This window comes from Mesoplodon mirus (assembly GCF_964341445.2).
Source record: "Mesoplodon mirus genome assembly, chromosome: 16".
NCBI lineage: Eukaryota > Metazoa > Chordata > Mammalia > Artiodactyla > Ziphiidae > Mesoplodon > Mesoplodon mirus.
Genome location: NC_138992.1, coordinates 35,415,434 through 35,435,451, shown reverse-complemented (window position 1 = coordinate 35,435,451; position 20,018 = coordinate 35,415,434). Strand labels below are relative to the sequence as shown.

At 37.0% G+C, this 20,018-nt stretch overlaps 1 protein-coding gene across 9 annotated transcripts in view; it reads left to right on the top strand.

The window, feature by feature from the left end:
• Nucleotides 1-20,018, top strand: part of VPS13B (vacuolar protein sorting 13 homolog B) — a 791,361-nt gene that overhangs the window by 707,577 nt on the left and 63,766 nt on the right. The window lies entirely within an intron of this gene.

Genomic DNA, 20,018 nt, shown 5'->3' with positions numbered 1-20,018 from the left:
TTTAAGGTGGTATTTTTCCAATGTATTACATTTTTATATACTTCTCAACTTTTTAAAATAAAGGATATAGATTATTAAATCAGAGAGAAGTTAAGTAAAAACCCTGAAAATATTTATATATAGACTAAAAGACAGGAATTTCAAATGCTAATTAGAACAGTGGCACGTGTAATGACATTGTTGGCCAAAAGTTCATTTGGGTTTTCATAGCATGCTATGGAAAAACCAGAACGAACTTTTTGGCCAACCCAATATATCAAGAATGGTTACTTTTAATGCTTCTCTTATGAACTATTGCAATAGTTTTTATCAATTATTCTCTTAGCTACATCTTTGCCCCACTTCAGTCTACCTTGCAGACTACAACTCGAGTCATTTTCCTAAATGTTTTGATACTTTCCTGTCCAAAAATGTTTACAGCCTCCATCATCATCTATTAAATATACCCGAATTATCTGGCATCCAAGGCCTGCCTCGGTCTACTCACAAGCCCTCCTCTCTGCCATTATTTCTGTCTAGCTGCTTATTTGGTCTCCTTCCCTCCCATTCATTTTTAATGATAAATGATCATTTCTTGTGGCCTATTGTGTGTAATTAAATATGTACATTTTTCTAAGAAACTTACTGTCTGATGAGGGAGTCAGAAAAGTAAACAAATTATTATAAACATGATCTATATCTATGAGGATATTGTGGCATCTAGACAGGGAGAAATGATGGGTAACAATTAAAACACTAGCCATAGGGAAGAAGAGCAAGAGGACCAGGAAGTACAATCAGCTGCATCTGGATATGGACATGGTCTTAATGAGAACTCAAAGAAAATGTTTCCTAACATGAGGAGGGGAATCTGCCAAGGCTTCCTAGTGGAAGGCATGTTTGTACTGAAATTTCATGTTTGCATAAGTGTTAGGTCAGGGAAAGGCAGTGGGGAAGCGGTTCCAGGTAAAGGAAACAACATGTGTGAAAGCCACAGAGGCATGAAACAACATGGCATGGTAGGACTTGACTAATTTGGCTACAGTGTAGAGTACATGTGTGGAATTGCAAGACAGTAAAGTAGATGAAGGCCATGAGGGCCCTTGTATGCTGTGCACATGAGGCAGAACCAGGGAGACAGACAGGCAGGCAGCATGCCATGTTCAAGGGAATTCAGGTTTTGTTCAGAATAAACTCAGGCATAAATTTGCATGCCATGCTGAAGAGATGCATGCTAGGAAACTGGCTCTTTGGTGGTGATGGGAGTACCCTGATTTGCAGGGTTGGCTGATTATCATGGTGTAAGTACTCCTACCATAGCTGATTTCAAGCTACCAATGATTTAACAACCAGCTCATGAGATTCCTGAGTATTTAGCAATACTTTTTCACAAACAAGTATGAGCCAGCTCCAACACACCACTGTTTGGAGGAGTTATGTTCTGAAGAGCCTGGCTGTCCATTTTGAGGAGATATAACTAAATGTGATGGGCAGCTTTTGGCTACTGAAGGATTTTAAGTAGAGTTGCCACAGGATCACAGTTGCATTTTGGAAAGATTGCCGTCATGTAGTTGAGAAGACAGTCTAGAGGAGGCTGAGAATACATGCAGAGGGTTGTATGGGCATCAATGTATAGCCCAGGAGTGCGAGAGATTATAGTAACTGAGCCAAGACAGAGTAGAAGTCAGAGATTGGTGAAAATGCCTAACAGACTGATCTTTCTGTGGATAACAGCTATAAATTGTGAGCAAAACACAAAACAACTACTTCTGGAGACAAACAAAGGCAGGCAGATTTTGGAGGTGAATAGAATCTTCAAGCAGGTAGTCTGCACAGAACGATTTACCCATTTTTTGTTGGCTTTGCTTTGAGGGCAACCACAGTCGTAGCAGTGCAGGGGTGGCCCACTGTCTCTCTGGCCCAAGGTACCAGGTGAAGGAGCTCAGGCAACCAAGGCTGCTAGACAGTGAGGAGAAAACCTTGGAAAATGGAAAGCCAGAGAATGGGGAAATAATATGTTGAAATTTGGCCCACCTGTCTGCTTACTACTGAACCACACATGCATGGGGCAGACTGAAAACAGATTGTACCCAAGGCTTAAAGAACTGAATTAATCTGCACTGCCACTCACCCAGGTGTAAGAGTTTTAGTTTGACTCTAAACAAATTAATCACCTGTTAAAAATATTAACACTCTGGAGGAATTATAAGAGAATCCAGAGTGTCCACAACATAGCATCATTTACAGTGTCCACAATATGACTCCAAATTACTTGACAGATCTCAAGAATCTCAAAAAAAAAAAAAAGTTACTCAAGTTCAAGGGAAAGATAATTAACAGATTCCAACACCAATGTGACACAGAGGTTGGAATTATTAGGCATATATTGTACTTTAAAGCAACTATGGCAACAGTAAAGGGATTTTACAGGTATAATTAATTTCTAAATTAGTTGATCTTTTAACATTTTTTCAATTGAAGTATAGTTGATTTACAATATAATATTAGTTTCAGGTATACAACATAGTAATTCAAAATTTTTATAGATTATACTCCATTTAAAGTTATTATAAAATATTAACTATATTCCCTGTGCTGTACAATATATCCTTGTTGTTTATTTATTTTATACATAGTAGTTTGTACTTCTTAATCCCCTACCCCTATCTTGCCCCTTCCCCCTTCTCTCCTCCCACTGGTAACCACTATTTCTCTATATCTGTTAGTTGTTTTTTAGTTAATCAAAACAGAGGTGATTCTAGATGGGCTAATTTAATCAGGTAAAAGCACTAAAAGAGAGACTGGGCCCTTTTGTGAGGAGAGAGAGAGATACATACATTCCTCCTGGCCTTGAAGGAGCAAATTACCATGTTTCAGCTGCCTATGAAGAGAGCCATGGGGCAGGGAGCTGTGGGAAGCCACCAGCACCTGCAGGTGTCTGCCAGTGCTGGTCATTAAAAAGTCAAAGCCCGCATAATATAGACACCGGGGAATAAATTCTGCCAACAACCTGAGTGAGCTTGGAAGCGGATTCTTCCTAAGTCAAACCTCTAAATAAGAATGCAGCCCAGCTGACACCTCAGTTGCAATCTTGTGAGACCATAAGCAGATAACCCAGCTAAGCTCTGCTTGGACTCCTGACCCACAGACACTGTAAGATAATAAATGTGAGTTGTTTTAATCTGCCAAATTTGTGGTAATTTTTTACTTAGCAATAAAAATACAACATCACACAAGAAAAAAGTCAGTAAACTTGAAGATGGATCACTAGAAATCATCAAATCTGAAGAAGAGAGGGAAAAAAAGATTCAAATAAAATGAATAGAACAGCAGGGACCTGTGGGACAATTTCAAAAGATCTAATATATGAGTAATTGTAATAAGAGACTGAGAGGAGAGAGAATGGGGCTCCCAAAATTAAAGAAATGATCTCAGAAAACTTCCCAAACTTTGTGAAAGACTGAAATTTACAGACCCAAGAAGCTCAGGAAAAACTCCAAACAGATGTTTCAAAGAAATTCACACCCAGGTACATCATAATGAAACTACTAAAAACCAAAGATAAAGAGAAACCTTGAAGCAGCCAGAGTTAAACTATAGGGGAAACAACAATTCAAATAACTACTGACTTTTCTTTATATATAGTGGAGGCTAATAGACAGTGGAACAAAATCTTTAACGTGCTAAGAGAAGGTTTCTTAGGGAGAGATCCATTTGGAAGATATTTTGGAGGTTATAATCACCAGGATTTGGTAATTGACCATGGAAGAGAAGGGCCTGGATCGACTCCAAGGTTTCAGACTTAGGGGACAGGTTGGTGGTGTTGTACTTGGCCACAACAGGGAAATGAGTAGGAGGACAATGTTTTCCATACAGAGAATGGGGCAGATGTGAGAGCACAGCACAGTGTCCCTAAAGTCCATTTTGGACACATTTGAGTTTTAGGTTACTTTGGAGGCAGGAAGAACGATATATTAGAAACAACACAGATTTGAAGCTGTAAATACTTGGATTTCACTCCTAAGGTTTTTTAGCTGTGTAAAATTGGACGGTGTCGTAATTCCTTGGAGCTTCAGCTTCCTCTTCTGCAAAATTAAGAAGTTATTGTGAATATGCCATGAAATTACATTTATAAGGTGCCTACTAAAGAACTCAGCTCTGTGTATCCAAAGGTGCCTTTCCTTTCCTTTCTCTTTTCTAACCAGACCTCCAAGTGGCCATGTTGAATAGGCAAATTGAATGTAATAGTCTGGGCTAGAGGTAAAGATTTGGCCTCTCATCAATGCCTAGGTAGCAGTGGGAATAGACACGAATGCCCAAGAAAAGAGTGCTAACATCAGAGGATGTTATTAGTTAGCTCTTGCTGTAGAAAAATGTACAGTGGTGGTACAGGCATAGGATAACTATTATAGATACTCCCATTCATAGGAGGAGAAAATGGGAGACACATGGGAGTTACTGATCCATAGAAATTCTGAAATCCAAACAGGTAATGTTGGAATTTTCTTAATCAGTAATCATTCATACTGCTGCTTGGGAATAATTTTCCATGGTTCCTGGCTTTGGGCTTTTGGCTCAAGCCTCTATGTCATCCATCCTTTTCCATGAGAAAAGTATCCTTTGTTTGCTCCTCATAGTTTTCTCAGCCTGCTTTCTACCAGTTGAATTATGAAAGTTTAAAGGCCCCTTTACATTTTGTACTGTCTTTGTCTCTTTCAGTCTAAGTTGGCAGTGTTTCTGCCAGTATAATTCTTTAAAGAACACTGTAGGTCTCTTGTTAATCTTACTGTGGTTCAGCATTGTGGACAAAATCACACCCACATCTCTTAAAGACAGTTCCTTCTCTGCTTTGGGATTCTGCCCACACTGCTGGGGGACATCACCCTTAAGTGTTTCAGAAGCCCTATTGTTTGAATAGTTCATTGAGACACCAATTTAGATCTTTCTGAGATCTTAACAGAGAATTTTACAACCACATCCTTAGCTTCATTCCCTAGACCCAGCTTTCCTGGCTGTGTCCTGGATTTGATCTTTGCCTGGAAGCTCTTTCTTGATTTTTAACATCATTTCCATCTGGAAGGCTAGAAATTTTCAAAACTAGCAAGTCCTGGCTCCTGTTTATCTAACAGTTCTTCCTCATGCGTGCATCACTCCTCTTGGACTTTAATATAAGCATCAGATAAAAGCCAGGAGGCACTTCAACACTGCCTGGAAATCTCCTTAGCTAGATCACATGGTTTATTAGGCACATTTTCTGCTTTCCATGTTACTGCAGGTTATGGTGTTGCTGAACTCTCTGCCACTGCATAACAAGAAACCCCTTTCCTCCAGTTTCCAGTAACATTTTCCTCACTTCCTCACTGGCAGCCTCCTCTAAGCCATCAAGTTTCAATTAATAGTATCTTTGAAGCACCTTAGATATTCACCAATACTCTCAAGTCTTTCTGGTTTTTGTGCACAGGCCTGCTCCAATGCCCCACCCCACCCCATTTTAGGCTTTTGTTACAGTAGTACCCCATTTGCGGTACCACACTCTGTATTAGTTACATATTGCTGTTTAACAAATTACCCCACAACTTCAGTAAATAAAACAACAAACATTTATTATCTCGGTTTCATTAGCCAAGAACTTTGGGAGTGGTTTACCTGGGTGGTTCTAGCTCAGAGTATCTGATAAGGCTGTAGTCAAGACATTAGCTAGAACTGCAGTCATCTAAAGGCTTGACTGGGCTGGAGGATCAATTTCCAAAATGGCTCCCTCATATGGCTCTTGGCAGGAGTCCTCAGCTCCTTGCTACAAGGATCTCTCCAAAGAGTTGCTTGAGTACTCTCAAGACATAGCAGCTGGCTTCCCCCAGATCACGTTATCCAAGATAGAACAAGACAAAAGCCACGGTGTCTTTTATGACCTAGGCTCAGAAGTCATTAATTATCATCTCTGTAATATCCTAGTGGTTGTCCAGATCAGCCCTATTCATTGTGGGAGGGGACTACACAAAGGCACAAATAAAAGGAGACATGGATCATTGGGGCTGTCTTGGGGCTGAGCTGCCATAAGGATTTAAACCCCATAGAATTTAGGGGTTAGGCTGAGGAATGGGATCCATTGAAGAGGAAGATAGAAAACCAAGACATGGCAGGAAAACTGGGACATAATCGTGTTCTAAGAGCCAAGGAGACTATCTAGAAGGATAGAATTATCAGTGTCATATGCCATAAGGAGATTGAGTGAAGCAAGAACTGGGGAGACCATTGTATTGGGCAATTGGGAGGTCACTGATAGCTCAAGGAAAGCATTTTCAGTGGCAAGATAGGGATAGAAATCAGATTGAGTGGGTTGAAAAATGGATGGGAGGTGAGGAAATAGGGAGAATGAGCATGAATTTTTTTTTTAATCTTGATTGGGTGTTAGCTAGAGAAAGCTGCAGGGTCAAGCAAGGATTTTAAATTAAAGTACCTTAGGCATGTTCATATACGAGCAGAAGTAAATAGCAGATATGTTGGTGATGCAGAAGAGAGGAAGAATGATTAACAGCATCAGGTCCCAGAAGGGGAGAAGAAGAAGGCATCCAGACCACAAGAGGAAGAATTGACCCTGGATGGAATGAGGTTTATACCAAATATCTATTGCTGCTTAACAAACCACCATAAAACTTTAGTGACCTTAAAAAATTTATTAGCTCATGAGTGTGTTGGTCAGAAATCTAGGTGCACTTAGTTAAGAGGTTCTCCTGCTGATCTCAGCTGGGCTCACTCATGAGGCTGCACTCACATGGTAGGCCAGCTGGGCTGGGTGGTCCAAGACTGCCCCACCGACATACTTGATACTTGGCAGACCACTGGCTAGCGTTCTCTTCCATGTGATCCTTCCAGCAGGCTAGCCTAGTTGGGAGAATGAGAGCAAAGACTGCAAAGCCTGTTGAGCCTAAGCTCAGAACTCTCACAGTATCTGCTGCCATATTCTACTAGGCGGAGCACATCACAAGGTGAGGCCAGATCCGAAGGATAAGGAGCAAGATTTTAACCTCTTGATGCGAGTTGCTAAGAGAATTTTGGCCATTTTTAACTTACCACAAAAGCCTCCTCCTGCTTTGAGACCAGAGAGAGAGTGAGGATGAGTGTGAATGTAGATGTGGTTGTAGTGGGTATTTGCTGAAAGTAAAAAGAGGGAAAAGAAGTAGGAGGCTTTTCACTCCAGGGAGGGGCGGGGTCGGGGCAGGATGAGCCTGTAGAGAGAGGAGAGGACCTTGTGTACTGAGGAGTTTCTGTCTCCACATTAAATGTGTTAGGAGGCTATGGCTGTGTTTTCAACATGAGCAAAACTTGATTATATTTGAACTATGAAATGATCACTTTTGCTGCCTTTGACCTGTAGGTGTGTTGAAATGAGCAATATATACTAACAGACCCCTTTATATTGAACTGTATCAGCATTCCTGAAATAAATACCAGAACACAGCATTTATTCTTTAAACATACTCCTAGATTTTATTTAGAAGTATTCCACTTAATATTTTTGCATTTGTGTTCATTCATTAGTCTATAGTTTTTTTTGTTTGTTTGTTCGTTGGCCTGTTTGAGGGAACTTTTGTTCCTTATTTTGTCTCAGGATTATGCTAGTTTTGTAAAATAAAATAAAATTTTCTGATAACCAACAGTGTAAAAAAAAAAGGCTTTTAAAAAAGTGATTTTCCATTAGAGAAATGCAAATCAAAACTACAATGAAGTATCACCTCACACCGGTCAGAATGGCCATCATCAAAAAATCTACAAACAGGGGCTTCCCTGGTGGTGCAGTGGTTGGGAGTCCGCCTGCCGATGCGGGGGATGCGGGTTCGTGCCCCGGTCAGGGAGGATCCCACGTGCCGCAGAGCGGCTGGACCCGTGAGCTGTGGCTGCTGGGCCTGCACGTCCGGAGCCTGTGCCCCGCGGCGGGGGAGGCCACAGCAGTGAAAGGTCCGCGTACCAAAAAAAAAAAAAAAAAAAATCTACAAACAATAAATGCTGGAGAGGGTATGGAGAAAAGGGAACCCTCTTGCACTGTTGGTGGGAATGTAAATTGATACAACCACTATGGAGAACAGTATGGAGGGTCCTTAAAAAACTACAAATAGAACTACCATATGACCCAGCAACCCCACTACTGGGCATATATCCTGAGAAAACCATAATTCAAAAAGAGTCATGTACCACAATGTTCACTGCAGCTCTATTTACAATAGCCAGGACATGGAAGCAACCTAAGTGTCCATTGACAGATGAATGGATAGAGCTGTGGCACATATATACAATGGAATATTACTTAGCCATAAAAAGAAACAAAATTGAGTTACTTGTAGTGAGGTGGATGGACCTAGAGTCTGTCATACAGAGTGAAATAAGTCAGAAAGAGAAAAACAAATACCGTATGCTAACACATATATATGGAATCTAAAAAAAAAAAAAAAAAAGGTTCTGAAGAACCTAGGGGAAGGGCAGGAATGAAGACACAGACGTAGAGAATGGACTTGAAAACCCGGCAGCCGCATAGCACAGGGAGATCAGCTCAGTGCTTTGTGACCACCTAGAGGGGTGGGATAGGGAGGGTAGGAGGGAGATGCAAGAGCGAGGGGATATGGGGATATATGTATACATATAGCTGATTCACTTTGTTATACAGCAACAACTAACACACCATTGTAAAGCAGTTATACTCCAATAAAGATGTTAAAAAAATACAAAAATAAAAAAGTGATTTGCCACAGTATCTAATTCTGTATCTTGCTCATAACTGGCATTTGATAAGTGTTCACTGAATAAATAAATGTTGAGATTTCTCATAACATCTGACATTTCTCAAGAACATAGATTTAAAAGCTTATTTTCACAATATGAACATTGTAAACAGCATTCTTTGCATCATATTGGATGCTTTTATGTGTATTGTATAGACACACAAAAAGAGATCCTCTGATCTCAAAATGTATGCTTTTGTATGCTGTCAATGCAGTTGGACTTGTAATTAGGAGTAGCTCCTGGTCTCCCCCACCTCTACCCCTTTGGCCTCCCAGTGGCCTCTGATGAAAACTATTATAAAATAGGAAAATGCTACAGGAGGGGACTAGCAGTGTACTTCAAAGGAGACCAAATTTCAGGTCCACATGCATGTCCAGCTCTTCCTGCTTGTGTTTAACTCTGAAGAAGTTTTATTGTTTATCATAAACTAAAAGTACATTGTACAATTACCAAATATTATTGATTTAAAGTAGACATTATTTCAAGTTAAATTTGCCTTATATTGTCTCTTTCTCTAATCATGGAAATAGACTCCCAGAAACTACAGTAACACCCTTGCTGTTGTGTAGGGCACAGCTGTCCACAACTAGCAATTCCATTTAGGGAGGAAGGATTGTATGCCTTTGCTCCCCAGTGGCAGTAACAAGCTTCTTTTTATTGTTGCTGACATTAAGATAGCTAAAATCAACAGTGAGGTAAACAGTTCTTGGGACCATCTGGCAAGGATTTTAATCCAAAATATTCTGTAAACACTGACTCCATTTGAGTACCCGAGGCCTACTATCCAGTCACCATAAACTGCATTTTTATTTTAGTTCTAAGCAGTCATTGAAACAGCAAAATAGTAGACTGTAGACTCGGTCTCTTCACCTTTCTCTCTTAAAATATTTTCAGTTTCCTGAGAGATTCCAGGACACTTACATTCTGTGAGGACGGTTATTGTGCCTTGTTGAAGTCACCAGTAAATGGGGCCCTAACAGTTTTGGTCATTAAGTATCTAGTGGATAGAGATATTTGGAATGTCTTCATTTACTGTTGGGAAATACACTTAATCCCTTTAAATGAGAGGCAGAAGTTTGGGGTTGAGTTTTCCTTTTCCTGTATGTTTCAAAGTTTCTTTGTAAAAATGGTTTGCAGTATGACCTAGTTAAGACTTTTAAAGTCGTAAAGAAATGGCAAAGATAGGATTGTGATAGGGCACTTTATCCAGTCCCAGGGCTTATTTCTGGAGTTTTCTACAAGCCTGCATGAAAGGGCACAACTGGGGATTCTTTCAACTGTGAAGCACCCGGAGGAATGGCTGCTGGGGCTGCTAATGGTCTCTCTGTCCCTCCTCTGGCAATACATTTTAGATACTGAAATACAGCTTTGGAGAAAAATGTAACTGAGGATTCCTTAAGCTTTTTACAAGACACTCAAAGGCTTTTCACGAGCTACTGCTCTGCAAATGTGAATTCTTGATGTCTAAACATAAAGGTCCTTGACTGAACTAATTTTAAATGTGAATTTTAATACAGAGTGCTTGGAGAAAGGGAGTGCAGCTGGGCCATTAAAGCATGGTATTTTGCCATTTTTAAGTAATGGGAAATACTGATTAAGAATGTTATAAAGATTTCAGCGTACAGAATGTGATTGTGTTTAATCATAACCTGTTACCACAAGTCTGTGTAACAAAAGCATTAACTCTATTAAAGACAATGGCATACCTATTATACTGTGGCACTTTTTAATTCTTTCCATGCTGAACAGGATATTGAAGAGCTTATTATCTAAAGGTCAGAATAATGCCCAAGACATGGCCAAGCCCAATGAGTGTCAGATGCATGGAATGTTGGATGACTTCATAGTTATGAAATTATTTCATTTCTCATGATAATTCCTGACTTGCCAAGTTAGTGAATTTTAAGAACTCTGAGAGCAGATTTTAAGATAAATGTGAAATAATCCATACTTTTGGAGTCAGGGACTTCCCTTCAGGCATTAGTTCATATTTGACTTGCTTGACTTACACTTGGGGATAAAATGAGTTAGGACAAGGTCTTAGATACCACATTCCCTTACTGGGAAAGAAAACCAACTTGCACAACTTTGGCTGGCTCATGTTTCTTGTTATACAGGCACTAAGAAGCAGCAGTTGCCATGAAATACTTTATTTAACCTTTATGAAAATGTTTTCTTAGTATGGCAAGGCAGTTTAGTTAAATGAAAATAAATAACTGTAAAATTTTTGGATTTCTTTTATATCCGTCTGTTGACTTTTTTTCTAATTAAAAATTAGGGATAACAATTATAATTATCTAAATGGCCATGATGACTAAAAATAAATTACAGATTGCATAGAACTACTTGATCTTCTCTTAGGACACATGTTGGCAATGTCTTCTATTTTACATTAAACTAAATTTTGCTAAATGATGAATGAACATTTTAAAAGAACAATTTAAAAGAAAATTTTTATTCAGATTTTGGTTAGATTTCTCTATGGTTTATATTTGTATTTAGTCAAAATTGATTTTCAAACAAACAAAAGCTGACAATTTGGCTTACAAACTCAGAACATTTATCCAGGTCTGAATGACTATCAAACAGTGTCTCCAGTTTCTTATCTTATTGGCTTCCATTTCTCAGCTTACCTACAGTATCCTTTATTATTTCCATCCAACATACCCTTATCTCTTCCACTGAAGAGTTGGGTTTAACCAAGAGCATGACTATCATTCTGTCAAGAGAGAGTGTCTACACAGCACCCAAATCTCCTGGCTGTTAGTGTCACTCAATTAAGCAGTTAATGTTTATATTTATTTTATCTAATTATTTAAAAAGAAAATGTGAATTATTTCATATTTTATAGACAGACTATCCTCTTCTGTACACACTCATAAGCATACATATCAAATTTCTCTGAATTTTTACTTTTCAACCCCTTATAGTAGCATTAAGGATGAACAGCCTCAAATATTATCACACAGTTTTGGACTTAAGGCAGCTATTAGTGTCACAGCTCATGTTTTATCAGTCATATATCATTTAAATATAGGGAAGCCCATACCCTTTAGAAACATGAAAACAATAGATATGTGTAATGTTGAAATGACCTTTTTTTTTTTTTTACTGTGTGCATTTATATCTGATTTCATGATTAATATGTTCCCAAAAAGTTATGCATGAAATATTTTAACATATGAGAGAATTTGCTTATTAAATCTTTTTGCAAAAAAAAAAATTGTGAGGTTGTGACGTAAATTATTTTTCCCTAATTTAGGTAATTTCAATTTAGGTAACTTTTTAGCAGAGAATACCCATTAAGCATCCTATTGTCTTGTAGATAATGTATAAATTAAAAGTGCCACTACTCTTCACCCTACTTTTTCTTCTTTTTTTTAACTTATTTTTCTCTTAAGTATGTAAATGTCCATAATAGACTGAACAGAGACTAATGTCTGAACAATGAAAGACCATAAATAAATTCTGGAATACAGATTGTAGTTATTTATGAGAAATCTTTTTTAATTTTTAAAAAGTTTCTATGACTTGATTATAGATACACTGAAACATTGATTAAGCCTTAATGTTTGCTAGATGTGGGCCATTTGACATCCTGTTTACTCATGGAAATTCAAATGATTTATCATAAACTGTATGATGAAGTAACACATACTGTTGTAAAAACATGAAGATTAATAGATATATGAATAGCATTCTTTCTTTCTTTATAATAATTATATACGTCATTTTTCTTTCATACCTATGACATTTTCTCTCATATTTCTTCATCTATTTGTCTTTTTGCTCTGCACAATTATAAAGATTTTCAAGTTTTCCTTCCATAGTAATTATTCATACTTGCTCTGCTTGCATCAGTGTAGATTGTTATTCTGCAAATGCATTCTTTGTTTCCTTGCATTTATTTCTTATGTAATTTCCTTTTCATATCATCTAGTTCTTTTAACTTCAGGCTGTTTTCTATTTATACTAGACTCTTCTTTCCTCTCAGTATTTTTCTACAGAGAAATTTTTCTATAGAAATCATGTATTTTTGCATACTTTAGAGAAAACCAAAACCTTTCCTGATTTCTCTCCCCTGAATTCTGCAACGGGGTATTTATATTAACTAGTCTCTTCCCCTTATTTTCTAAGATGATATGCTTTTTCCTTTGCTTTGCAGTATCTTTTCACAGGTCTCATGGCTTATGTTCATGTCACTTTTGCTATTTATTAATGGTTGTATCATATGAATTGCCCTTGGTTATACTATATTATCATTTGAGGGATGGTGGATTTTTATTCTCGTATCTCCAGCTACAGGGCCAGATAATAAAGTCAGTTCCTATTCCACTTCCCATTTTCCAGCTGGCATTTCCTAATATTCTCAACTATACAGAGGTGAAAGCTTCTACATCCTCCCATGCTTCTCTGTTATCCTGAATTGTCAAAAGGCAAAAAAAGCTACAGTTTCCCTCATTCACAACTACTGGTTTTTTGTTTATTTTTTTCCTGACTCTTTCTTCATCTGTGTTTGTCTTGTGATGACCATTCATAAAATACAGTGGTAAAATAAATAAATAAATAAATAAATAATTTACTATTTAAGACTAGATATAGAAAGACCAGGGAGATAGTTAATAGCATTATTTCTAACAGCCCAACAATTATCAGTTACTGTATTTCAGTGCCTTTAATGCTTTAATCCCTGGTGTTTATTGATGACGGATGCTCTGAGGGTAAGTGGCAGTTCCTGACCTAAGAGTTCACTGCCTCTTCATCCTCCCTTTCTGTACCACTCTCTCTCAGGCAGGTCTTCTCCCTAACTCTCAACTCTCCTCCATCCCCAGGAATCTGCACGCATGCCTCTTGGTTGCCTGAGAGCAAGATCTGACCTCCTGAAACAATGGTTTTTTGTTCGAGCATGCCTCTTTCTTTTCCAGGGTCAAAATTCAATGGTTCCATTTGGGTTATGGTCAAAGCTGTTAGAGGAATGTAAGCTGATGAGTTCATAACATAAAGTTAATTTTCCAAATTACATTGACAAGTTGTTTGCACAAAGGTTTGAAGCCATAGTTTGCTACTTTTATGACTGTCTTGGTTGTAATGCAATCAGTGTGGTTTTTAGACATCAATTTTGTACAGAAAGAACCACTCCAAGTTAGGTTGTCACCTGCTTTCGTTTATCAGAAGTAACAGTCCTGTATATCTTTTATTCTATTTCAATATGTCTTTTTTTCATGTTATTCCTTTGGGTAAGTAAAATATATCAATCTCTGGTCAATCTTTTAAATTCCCCAAGCATGATACCTCTGGAGTCCTACAACAATTTTTTCCTTCCTCTCATGAATTTTTGCGCTATACTTTTTCTGGTGAAATATCTCTCCCACTATATTGTGAGAATTTTCGGTGTGTGTGTCTCATTTGTCTTTATCTCCACCATGTATAGTACAGTTAGTTGGCTTATGGTGAACATTTAATAGATGTAGATACTAAGAATATTTGCTAAATTGGAAAGAAAAAAAAACATTGCCCTAGGGGAAAAAACCCTTAAATTATTACATTAAACTGCTCCAAGAATCAAGTGAGTAAGTATACAACAAGCCAGACCCTGTGTGAGGAGCCAGTGGTGGAGGCCTCAGAGATAAACTGAGGCCCATGTCACCCTTTTAGCAAAGTGCCAACAGAGCAAATGGCAAAGCTGACTAGGACAAATGGGGAAACTTCATGCAGGAAGCTGAATTTGAGTTTTTAAAATAAAGATGTCTAATTTCTTTTTACTTGAAATGCAGGCTCTGTATGCTTTCTATTAGACTTTTTTTTCATTTTAATAACATTAATCTTTATCTGATTGCAAAGTAATACATATTTATAGTATGAAATTTGGAAATTACGTAAAAGCACACAAAAACACACACAAAAAGGAAACTTAAAACCCATAACCCCACAACCCCCAGATAACCACAATTAGCATTCTGGTATATTTCTAACCATTCTCTCCCTTAGGAATAAGAATGTATACTTTTTGTTTATTTTACAAAAATGAGATGTATACTGCACATATCTTTTTGTAATATGCTCCTTTTCTGGTTAATCTTTGGCTAAGTAATATTGTTCACATTTTTTCATTCTGTGAGTTTTTCTCAATGGCTTGAGAGGATCCTGAGTATAAGAGAGGCTCTGAGTAAGCGCACCTCAGTTCAAATCTTATACCTGACCCTCTTCAGCAGTGTGGCCCTGGGGAGGTCACACAGCCTCTCTGTAACTCCGCTTGCTTTTTCATCCATAAAATAAAACAAAATCAACTGCCACATAAGATTGTTTTAAGGAATTAATAAGAAAATATATAAAAAGCAGCCCACTGCTTGACACATAGTATGTGTCTAACAACTGATAGCTATTATTGTTTTTACTATATTTCATTTGACTAATTTCCTAGTAATGCCAAATTTTCATTATTAAAACAATTCTGGAATAAACCTACATCTAGGTAAATCTTTGCACATATGTATAATTATTATATCAGGATAAATTCCTGTTTAGAATTGATGAGCCCAGTGAGTATCTGAAACTTAGATTTTTTGACACCAGGATTACCCTCCAGCGACAATTTTTATTCTAACATTTTGTGAGTGTGCCAGGTTTCCCTTCTTTTGTAAGAGGTTGTTTTATACTGATCTGTAGCCTTCATTTAATTCAAACAATCTTGAGAGAAAACCTACAAGCCCTCATATTTTGTGTCATGATACTTGTGGGATAACAGTGACTTATATCACCTCCTGAAAGGTTGATTTGGAAAGCTTTCTTTTTCTTTCTCCTATTTCCTCCAAACTACACTGCATCAAAGAGTCCAAGCTGTCCACTAGAAAATAATTCAATTTGACTTATTTCTACTTTATCATTCTTTTAGGTTGTGCTCTATAAAAGTAAAAGGATATATAGGGTCCTGAGAGTTCCAATATTGAATCAGAGTGACACCAAGCATTAGCAATTATCTAGACATTTTTCTACCTGGTTTTCAGCATTATTTCAGATACTCTGAACATCCTGAAATTCAACTGCCTTAAAAAAAGGAATAATGAGTAATATATTTTATTTTGTTTTCATGTTAGTTTATTGGTGTGAAATGTACTATCAGTTCGACCTCTGCATTCCAAACAAGCAGTTTAACACTGATCTGTTTAATTTGATCTGTAGCTTTTCAGATATTATTTTAGATAGACAAGAATGTTTTAATATTTTAACTTAATTTTCCCTCGTGATGCTCATCTAGTATATCATTTGGGCTCTATTTTATGCTTTAATATCAATATTGCAATGTCTGAATTATAGATCTGAGGGATTACATTGATTTATAGTTTAATCTACTATTGTTATCCACATAAAGCAAATCTCCCGTATTGAAAGGTCATTCAAAATAGGAACTGTTTCTGAATATTTTGATTTGATTCTAATTTTATGATATTATTTTATGCACAAATATTGCCACTAAAAGTTTTGAATATCTACTTTGGGTTATTTTCAATAATCCTGATTCATTTATTCAACAAATATTTTATTGAATGCCTACAATGCACTAAGCTCTTGGGATATAGATATAAGTTTAGAAGTTTAAAAAACAAATATGATGCTTAAGCTTTAATATATATATAAATATACATTATATGCTATATGTTTATTTTATATATATATATATATATATATATATATATATATTCAGTAGCTTATTTTACTTGCATTTCACATTAATTTTTTAGAACTCCTAAAATTTCCACAGAGAATACAATGGATTGGGAAATTTTTTTTTTAATATTTATTTATTTATTTGGTTGCACCGGGTCTTAGTTGCAGCAGGTGGGCTTCTTATTGATGCTCACTGACTCCTTAGTTGCGGCAGGCGGGCTCCTTAGTTGTGGCTCGCTGGCTCCTTAGTGTGACACGTGGGCTCCTTAGTTGTGGCATGTGAACTCTTAGTTGTGGCATGCACGTGGGATCTACTTCCCTGACCAGGGATTGAACCCCGGTCCCCTGCCTTGGGAACGTGGAGTCTTAACCACTGCACCACCAGGGAAGTCCCTGGAGAAATATTTTGAAGTTATGTAATTCTCAGTTTCTTTATAGAACATTACATATTACTGTACAGTAAGTTACTGTAAAATGCAAAAAATATACAAGTGACTCTGAAGACAAACTTTCAATTTCTGATTAAGTAGAAATCATCTTGATAACAATTTTTAAATGAATAGTGAAGTAAAGTTCACAGAAAAGTATCTGGTACCTTCATTTATATTTAAGATACAATTTAAAATTTTTTCTTAACCATCCCCTCTCTGTTTCTCTTCCTTGGTGTACCCTATTATCCTAGATTTCATCTTGTTTTTCTTTCCTCTGTAATCTGTCGATTCAGGAATCCTCCCTTGGATGTACCTGTGGGTGGTCCTGAGAGCTGATCCCCAAGCCCCTGATCAGTAATTCAGTTTAAGTTTTATTTTTTATTCAAAAAAATGAATGGAAAGTTCTATGCTCCCATTTGAGGTCTTCAGTGGAATTTAATCTTGCTGCCAGTGCAGCTCTGGAGTGGGAGGGTCTGCTAGAAAAAAATAAATGTAGCCCCTTGAGACCTTCCATTGAGTGTGGCTACTGTACAACCTGCCTTATACTTAGTTTCAGTTCCCATTGAAAAGTTCAAACAAGAGTGGTTCGCATTTGACTTTGTTTTTCCCCCACAATGGAAAATATTAGACACTAGCTAAGTAGGCCACAGAGAGTGAAAAGCCTGAATGGAAGAGGTGGTGAAGGAAGTGAGTCTGTAAGGGAAACTTAATAGAAAAAAGGGGAAAGAAAATTTCCAAATTGATAAGAGAACATTAAAGATATCTTGGACTCCAGGCAGAATGGATAGTAATATTTTGCTAAGCCCATTGCTTCCTTTCTCCTGTTTCTCATTCTGTTGCAGTTGTCCTGACCTTCACACGCTGCTCTCACCATCCTTTCAACACATTGCTCATCTATACAGAAGGCTAATTCCTGAATAAAGCACAAATTCCTTAGCTTAGTAAATCATCCGTGTTGGCCACAATCTAGATCTACTTCTCTCACCTTATCCCTAACTCTTCTTTACATGTTCCCTTTTCTCCAACCAGTTGAGACTATTAACTTTGCCCCAAGCAAACCTTCTGGCTTCACCTCTCAGATTGTCCCCTTGGCCCAGAAATGACTGTCATCCTTACTAGTTGAAATCCTACCCAAACTCTGAGACCCAAATGCTTCAGGAAGCTCTCCCAGTCACAGCAGCCTAAACAAGCCCTCTCTTCTCTAGACTTCTTTCATAATGCCTCTTGTTGGTTAGTTATGCATGCCTTATTTTCCCTGTAAAATCTTAAGCTCCTTGTGGGACAAAGACCAAAGCTCTTGTCTTTATTTCCTCTATAGTTCTTAGCATATTGCCTTCCTTATAGTATCTGAATAATAAAACTGTATTGGATGAATAATAGAAAGAAGTCTCATTAGGATTAGGCAGTCTAACACAAATTTCACTTTTTTATGCCTGATTCTATAGTTTCTTTGGTATAGAAATAAAAACAGGTATATGAGTATTTGTTATTAAATGGAGACTTTTCAGTACCCATAGCAGTGAAATTGAGCAAGTTGGTCCAATAGGAACAGAACTTCCCACCCTCACTTGATGTCCAGGTGTATCTGAGCACCCCTGTCTAGTGCCCAAATCACTTACACCATGGGAAGGAGGACTAAAGTACCACTAGGCCTCCTGAATTCCTTTTTGTAGATTTTCTCTCCAAGGAATGTCATTCCTTTCCTATTAAATTATATATATATAATTGCCAATGATATTTAGATGCTTTTTAACTGTAAGCCAAACATTACAAATATTCTGTTGGTCATGCGTGTGGGGAGAAACGTCATGTTTTTCTCCCACTTAACTTTTCTGTGTGAACTAATTCCAAATGTATCTGAATTTTCATAATTCAAAGAAAATATATGTGCCAACATTTTGAGAACAAATAGCTGCCAAGCGAAACCTGCCAGCATACTCCTTGGTGACATTCAGTCATTAAAAGCTGTGTACACAGAGTGAGCTACCTAAAACTGAGCTCAGATGCAAATATGAACACTCCTCAATTAAAATTACATTGTGTACATTAAAACTTTCTTTAGAGGCTGTGGAATTTTCAAGAAAAATACAGCTGAGCTTGACCTTAAGTACCTTACCTCATTATTTTTTTGTCATTTCCAGCTACTAGTCTCTCCAAAGAAAACAACTTTCTTTGTTTCTTTTAGTTTTGTGTGGACCCTGAGCTTTATTCCCAGTTGCTGCTACAAAAAACTGAAATGGTTCCAAACACCACTATTGTTTTTCTTTTTTTTTTTTTCCTGTAACTAATATTTAAACATCAAAGATACTCTGGTACTTTTATGTTGAAGAATGTATATAAAATCACATTTTCCCTAAAGGTATTTTATTTGCTGTCCAGGAATTTTTTTTTTTTTTTTTTTTTTTAGCTGTTAGACTTCTTTTTTAGAAGTCATCTGAGTGGTAGCCTTTTGATTTCACAAGATCACTGGCGATGGTATGGAGGACGAACTGGAGTGAGGCCATATTAAAAGCAGGGAGATGAGATAGGAGAGTTTTTTAAAATATTTTAAGATATTTAAAAACAAAAAAACCCTCTCAGTTTTCCACCAAAAAAATCACATTGTGATGACCAGTGACCCTGGGAAATTTTCAAATTAAAGTACTTTATAAGGGTTCCTCCCAAAGCTAAAACTAAAAAATAATGTTTCCATCAAAAAACTTCTATTGTTATGGCAATTCCGATGTAAGTCCTTAATGTATTTATTTTAAGAGCCTATTATTATAGCTCTTACATAATATTTTCAAAGTTTTATTCATTCTGTTAATTTGGAAAATGTTTCATGTGATTAGTCTTTGGTTAGCTCTTTTAAAAAATTATATACTATATGAAGGAAAATATTAAGTTTGTATATCTAAATCTTTTTCCTAAAATGTCGGTTTTATTTCCTTATACTTAGTAATCATATAGAACATTGTTGGTTTTCATTTAAATATGTATCCTAAAGAAGCAGTCATTATTGTTGTTTTAGAATACTTGTTCGGTTAGTGGAATTAAGTTTGGAATACTTAATTGCAGTTAGTGGGTAGGAGTAGAAATAGAAAATATTTGATGACCATGAAAGAAATCTAAATATTACCAAAAGTGGCAATGCTGCATGAATAAATATGAATGTGTATCAGGAGACTC